Below are 8224 nucleotides of genomic sequence, written 5' to 3' on the forward strand. Positions count from 1 at the left end.
CCTTCAATTGAACCATCTCGGGGTTGTAAACAACAAAAGCCCCATGAAATTGAAGAAGATAATCCAAGAATGGGATTCTTGAATATTGCTGCCCTGTTTTGATTCCATAGCCACCATATTTTGAAGCTTCACATCCAAGAAGGCTTCAATGTCGATTGTTGAGGAAGCTCCAAGATACTTGTTAGAGTAAAATCCCTTTGGTTCTTTGAAGAAATTTCAAGAAAATCATTGTTGTCCTGAAATCTACCATAGCTAGGATTTGAGAGCTCAAGAATGCTCAAGAGAATGGTCTTCAGCTGAGTATACTAGAATAGAGACTCAGAGATTGATGATTATTGATTGCTCAAGCCATAGGTGATGCCTTTGACTGCTAGGAATAGGGAAAAGAAGAGCATGAAATTCAGCGCAAAATGCGTTGATTCAGCCTGTTGTCCTAGATCACACTCATCAAAGGTGAGTAAGATGCTACTCAATCTAGAGCTCTTGGCACAAAGAATCAGGCTATGATGTCCCTTCAGGAGGAAATAGATCTTGGAAGAAGATTTTAGCAAGTGACTCCATGCATTCTTGGAGAGAAGCTTGAAAGAAAGAAGAGAGAGAAACTATCCCCAAAAAGTAATCTCAGTTTAACCACTATAACCCCACTTAGACTTCAGTTAGGGCCAAAAGCCTTAAAAATGGACCTCCATTTGACCACGTCCTGCTATTTCGGCCAAGAACCTTCATCTTCCTCAAGATCTTCTTCAAAAAGCCTTCAAAATTAGTGTCGACTTGTTATAGAGAACTCTGACTAGTCATGGTTTGAACTGTACCAAACCCTATGACCAAATCTTAGTGCTCCAATTAACTAGTTCCTAACCCAATGACTAAATTCTCCAAGAAAATGACACTTCCCATGGATCAAAATCCATGCTCTAATACCAATGTAATAAAGCTAAATTCCACAGCAAGCTTTTAAACTGAAAATATAAGAAATATACATAAAATGCCAGGAAGCCATAGCCAAGGTGGCTTGGCAAGAAATGGTATTACCAATATTGGTTGAGAATCAAATGATGAGAGGCTACAGCAAGGTATGCACCCCAAGCTATGGTGGCCAAGAGTATTCACCCTCTTAGTTGGTGGGAGGTTGAGACATCAACAAGTAATGTTTGTAAAATGGCAAAAAGATGCTACACATATTACACCTCCACCTTTTATGCTTACCCTAGACTAAGACATTTATGCTAGGCATTTATGCTTTATTACATATATTTTCATGCCTTACCTCAAAGAATTTGTTCTTATATTCTTTAATGAAACCTAACCTATTTGAAAGAAGAAATAGACCATCCAGACTACCTCTGAATCATCCTTGAGATCTTGAGGATGAACAAGCTCTATGTAAAATGAGTAAATGTGCATTCTTCAAAAAAAGATCGAGTATATAGGATTCATTGTCTCACATGTAGATATCTCAGTTGACCCAGCCAAAATGAAGGATATTCAAGATTGGCCACCATAGCAAAGCATCTAAGAAATCAATTAATTTTTAGGTCTCATAAGATGGTACTATATCTTTATCAAATATTATTACCTCATCACTACCCCCTTGACTAAGCTTCTTAAGAAATAGACCAAGATAGTATGGACTCCTAAAGAGAAAGAGAGCATTGATAAGCTAAATGTATATTTCACGAAAGCTTTGACACTAAAGCTTCCTGACTTTTGCCAAGAGTTTGAAGTCATCATACAGATAGTAACATCGTAGCATTAGGATGTGTATCTTCATAGGAAGGTTGACCCATGGTCTACTCTTCTCAAAAAGTCAAACCATTGAAGGGAGTGAGCTAAGAGTGGAAGCACATGATTGAAAGCAAGAGCTATGGTGGAAGGACCAAGAGCAAGAGAGAGAGAGACACACACACACAAGATGTGGCAACTCCAATAGTCACAATGTGTGACCGGCCTTCCCTTTATTCAAATGACATTGAAAGAATAAAGAATGAAGTGACATTGATGGGCACCTGCCACTTACAATGTACAAGTGTGCAGCTACTGTCAATGTACTAATATACATGTGCCTTTACCCCTAACAACCTCCCACTTAAAGGAAAATGTACCCCTACTAAGGAGAGAACAAGAAAATTTTGACAAAGTATAAATGTACATAAGTATAACAAGATGAGAAAATATGTCATCTCATCCAATGTCCATCAACTTCCTAAGAAAGGAAAAATGCTTCATTGAGAGACTTTTCATAAGTAGATCTATGGACTTTTGATTAGTTGAGATCTTGATAAGGTCAATAGATGTATCCTCAATGACCTCTCTGATGAAGTGGTAATGCACCTTGGGATAGCACTCATAGAATCTGAATGTAGTGTAGATACCACATCAGTAATACCAAGGTCTGCCACCAGAAAACCTAGCCAAAGAGCCTCCTTACAAGCCTCCATGGTTGCAACATACTCAATCTCAGTAGTAGAGAGGGCCATGCATTTCTACACCCTGGACATCCAAGAAATAGTACCTCCAACAAAGGCGAAGACACAGTCAGATGTGGACTTCCTACTGTCTGCATGTCCTATATAATCAAAGTTATTGTACCCCACAACTCCTATATCCTGGTCACCATAACATATGTAGATAGTGATTGTGCCCTTTAGGTACCTTATGATACCCTTGATGGCATTTCAATGCTATTTGCCAAGTGTAGCCGTATAACATGCCACAACTCATACTGCAAATGCTATGTCAGGATGACTAGCTATCATGGCATACATCAAACTACCCATGATGGATGCATAAGGGATCTTGGCTATCTCAGCCTTCTACTCGTTAGACTACGGACAATCGGCTTGACTAACCTTCACATGAGAAGGTAGAGGATACCCATTAGGCTTACCATCCTACATACGAAACCGCTCAAGGACTTTCTGGATGTGCCAAGTTATTACCCAACGAACAGAGCTAGTTATACTACAATAAGAGTGAAACCACTCTCTATGAGGGGTCACATGAAAGAAAGGCCTTGAATCCATCAACCAACGCTACGGGTATCTTAACAAAGCATCAATCAACTATGAAGCATCCAAAGAAGAAGCTACCAAGATAAGATCATTAGATACATCAAATTGCACCACTTTAATCTCCTCAATCTTAACACTAAACTTGCTAGGCACAATGCTATAATCATCATTCTTATCCTGCACTTTACCCTTTTTCTTTTCCTTGCGCTTGTCTTTACACATTTTATGGCACTATGGCCGAATATGACTTGCTTTCCCACAACAATGACGAGTAAGACTTGACTTACGGTCACTGACTTACGGTCACATGACTTATTGTAAGAATATCCACATGTCCTAGACTGAGACCTATTAGAGTCTCTACCATAGCCATTCCCATCCTACTGGCCTCTCACAGTCAATGCATAAGACTTAGAGAAAGCATCCACATTCTTTTTGTTCACCTCTTCTATCAAGAAGGCACTCTTAACATCCTGTAATTTCAGCCCATCCTTTAGCATAGAGAGTTGTACAAAAAGTGTCCCACGACTCAGGTAGAGTACCAAGCATCTTGAACTCAACCTCCTATGAAGTTAAATGGCTAATGATGGAGTGAAACGCATTCAAGTGTGTAGACATAGAAGTCCCTTCCTTCATGTGAAGGTCCATCAAGTATTTCAGCCAATACATTTGAGATGTAGGACTCTGCTTATCATAAATATTATTCAACATGTAGTGAATCTGCTTAGAGAGTAATAAAATGATTGTGGACCTGCATAACTCATCCAATTCATTCCAATCCTCAACTACAATGTTTTCAAGTTTTATGCTTCCATTTTTGAGTGGTCTAGCCTACTATTTCTGCACTAAAACTTGCCATATTTGGCTACTCTAATAGCTATAATTGAACCCATGTAGTTTCTTAATATTGAAGATAATACTATCATGAGAACCACTAGCCATAATGAGACCAAGCAAGTACAAAGAAGGGAAAGACGGGATGTTGTAATACCCTACAAATCAGCCCCAAAACCACTGCTAAATCAAGCTAGATATAGGAGATACTGCCAAAGTAATGAGTTGTTCACAAAGCGTAAGCAAAAGATTGTCATGTCTACCTAACTATCCTTAAATAGAATGCATAAAATTGAAATGATAGGTTGCTATAATAATTTGTAGCAATAGGCCAACAACCAACTGTGAGCAACCAAGAGGGAAGAAGCTAGGAATAACTAGCACTAAAGGTTGTCACAACTGCAGTGTGTTAGAAATCATATATACAATAGGCATAGATGGCATGCACATGGTAGGTCTCAAGGGTAAATGAAGAGAACTACCAAACACATAACCCACTAAGAAAAAGCTAAATACATAACCCAAAAGCATATAAATACCACTAACAACATCATGACAGACATAAGTACCAGCTCTAAGCCAAGAGATCAAATTAGCCCATGATAGATTAGCTACACCCAATAAATATAGAGAGCATGTACATATCACAATGAGTCCCACTGTCTCACTATAATAAGCTCAACCTCAACTACATAAACCAAATGCTTTGTAGTATATCTAAGTGCCAATGTGGCTCAATACATAAAGTCAACTACTCCACTGATGTAAAAGTCTAATGCCAAATGAGCAAGAAAAGCTCAAAATATCATGTGAATGACATCTGAGTATCCAAGTTACATGAAGCATAAGTTGAGAGCATAAAACCCAATAGGTTCCTCAAGCCCGTAACTACATAAGCCACAAAAGTAACCAAGGTATGTGACCATAGTGACCACATCCAATATCAATGTAAAAGAGCTCAAATCTCAATTCAAAAGCATGCCGTAGCATATCAAGAAGTATACATAACAATCGACGTAGCCAGTATATCCACTAAGTATCTCATAAAGCATCAATGAGCATTAGGCATAACCTTTTCACTAATTAATACTTGTTGCCTTGTTATTATAGCACTAAAATGACTAAAATTTGGCTATTTTAAGCTCAAATCAGTCCCAAAAGCATAACCATACCATATGGGCACCAAATAGCATCCCCAAAGCATCAAACATGCATTATCAAATTTATTTTTTACTATACAAACCAAAACAATTATGTTCTATTTCAAATAGATAATAGGAAACTACACAAAATCAACTCTATGAGTGCCCATATTTGTAGCTCTTGTTGCATTCTTTGTTTCTAGCTATAGAATGCCTAAATCTGATATCATATACAAAAGTTATAGCCAAAATATTATAGTGCTGTCAAGCTACCATAGCTATCTCGGCTTCTACAACATGCTCTATATCCACTCAAAATGGATAAAATGGCTTCTTATTAGCTCAATAAGCACTCAACAAGGCTCAACTAAGCATTGGGAAGCTCCTCAAAAAGTGCGAGGCAAGTTGGAACAAGCCAAAAGAAGGAAATACTCAATGCATACTTCAAGAGAAAGACACAATAGCTGCCATGAAACCTCAAGTTGAAGCTTGAATCTGGCCTAAAGAAAAGGATGAAGAAGCTCCTATAATGGTTGGATCTGATACTAGTTGAAGGGAGTGAGCCCAGAGTGGAAGTATGCAAGCACAAGCAAGAGCTATTGTGGAAAAAGCAAGAGCAAGAGAGAGACACACACATACAAGATGTGGAAACTCCAACAATCACAATGTGTGACTGGCCTTCCCTTTATTCAAATGTGCCTTCCCTTTATTCAAATGTCACTGAAAGAATAAAGAATGAAGTGACAATGATGGGCGCCCATCACTTGCAGTGTACAAGTGTGCAGGTAGTATTGTCACTGTACTAATACACGAGCAGTTAGGCACATGCACCTTTATTGCCAACAACTATATGAGAAGAGTTATGCTACACATGATTTGGAGTTGCTAGCAATCATTCACACTCTCAAACTCTAGTGCCATTATCTACTTCATTGAAGATTTACTCCCATCATTGATCATAAGAGCCTCAAGTGTATTTTCACTCAATAAGATCTCAATATAAGACCAAGGAGATAGATCAAAGTCATGTAAGAATTCAACTTTGAGATCAATGTTGTGGCTAATGCTCTAAAAAAATCCTTTCTAAATGCCCTAATAATTGTAGACCCTTCAAGGCAAGGAAACCTTACAAGTTTTCTCTTTATGCCCAACAATCCCATTCTTGATGCCATGGCTCTATTGAAGCTCTTAATGATATGGAATACCTTAAGATCAAGAATATTTTTTTATTAGAGAAAAAGACCCTGAAAGACGAAACCAAGTTTAAGAATTATCTTCTTCAAGATGAACTTTTGTACTATTAGCAGAGGCTATATGTACCCAAGAATTGGAATTTGAAAAAGAAGGTCTTGTGTATGGGAAGCACATGACATCCCAATGGTGGCTAGACACTGTATAGGTAGGGTAGACCTATCCACTATATAGGTAGGGTACGATTCCATCTTAGTGATTATGGATATGCTAACCAACGTAGACTCATGATATCCCTGTCAAATCAACTCATAAGGCTTCAAACATCACTAAAATATTCATCAAGGAGATATTTTCATTACATGGGCTCTTGAAAAGAATCATGAATTATCATGACACCTTTTTCACCTCCAAATTTTTTACTAGTCTCTTTCAAGCCATCGGGACTCAAGTATCTTTTAGCACAGCTTATCATTCCCAAAGCAATGGGCAAATTGAAAGAGTCAATCAAGTCTTGGAGAATATTTTGAGAATGTACTATAACATAAAATCAAAAAATTGAATTAAATAGCTTCCATTGGTGGGATGTGCCTATAATACTTCACTCCAACAAAACATTGGGATCTCTCCATTTCAAGAATTATATGGGCAAGAGTCTTTGTCTCCTCTCAATTTTTATCGCCTTACCATATAGATTGAAGCCTCAAAAAGGATGTTGGATGACATGCAAGAGCAAGTAAAGGCAATCCACTAAGATATAAAGGTATCTCAAGATCAATAAAAGACACTTATTCGATTTAAAATATTTTATTATGATTTAATATGTTTTTCCTAATTAAATTGAATTTTTCTTAATTATCTCAAGTTTTTTAATTTATTTTAATTATATTATAAATATAATATTTAATTTTAGTTGTTTTTAAATTTAATATCAATTTTCTTATTTTTATCATAATTATTTGCTAATTTTTCTAATTTATTTGAAGTTATTATTAATTTTCTCAAAATTTATAATTTATTATTAGTTTTTATATTTATTATTAATTATTACTATTATTATTATTACATTATCTTACTTTCTTGTTAACTAACTTAATTTAATGAAAAAGTGTTTTAAATTTTTAAAAGTTGGAAATTTTTCCAAACTAATTTACTTTAATTCGGACTTCAATGTATTTAATTGTTGAACTTTATTTTATTTTTTGAAAATGTTAATTTAATCAATAATATCTTTTTAAAAATAGAAATATATATATAAATATAAAGAAAATAATAATAAGGAATACAAATAAAATTGCATTCTCCTCCCCAAAAAGGGAAAAACCAATAGGACTTTTCATTAACCTTTTGTAGCTTTGGCAAAACAAATTTTATTATTTTATTTTGATAAACACAATTTCCATTGCAACATATTATATCCAATAACTTCGCCTACATAAACGCTTTTTATCTCTTCCCCATCATCTTGCACATTAAAGCATTTGCTCCCAACCTCAAGAAACTTCAAAGGAGCTCTCTCCATGTCATATAGCTCTTTACGTAGTGCTAGCGAATGACTTCCAAATGCATCTTCCTTGCCTTGAACAGTTGGTGCATCCATCTACACGTCCAAGTACTCTCCCAAAGCAAATATTGCTTTTGCATCCACAAGTAGCATAGCATCATCATCCCTCTCTTTCTCAATATCATCGGCATACTTCATCATCACATCATCATGAGGCATGTTACCAATAACATCAAGATTCAACTAATCCAAAGTATCAACCACAGCATGTATAGCACCATTTACTAGCATTGCATCAATCAATATATATGTGTCCTGAACAACAACCTGAATATCAAAAAACATAGTGGCATCCTCAATCAAAACCTCTGCATCTTTACAACCTTTAGGCATTACTTCTATATCAACATTGATTGTCAATACATCTACATATCTATAGCACCAAATTGCATGTCGAACAACATAGAAACATCCCTAGCCTAGTCATAGAAACATCCCTAGTCATAACCTTAGTAGCATTAGTACACTCTAGCTCTGTGTCC

The sequence above is a fragment of the Lygodium microphyllum genome, chromosome 28, assembly GCF_053477565.2.
Source record: "Lygodium microphyllum isolate KBCC chromosome 28, Lygodium_microphyllum_v1.1.10, whole genome shotgun sequence".
Classification (NCBI taxonomy): Eukaryota; Viridiplantae; Streptophyta; class Polypodiopsida; order Schizaeales; family Lygodiaceae; genus Lygodium; species Lygodium microphyllum.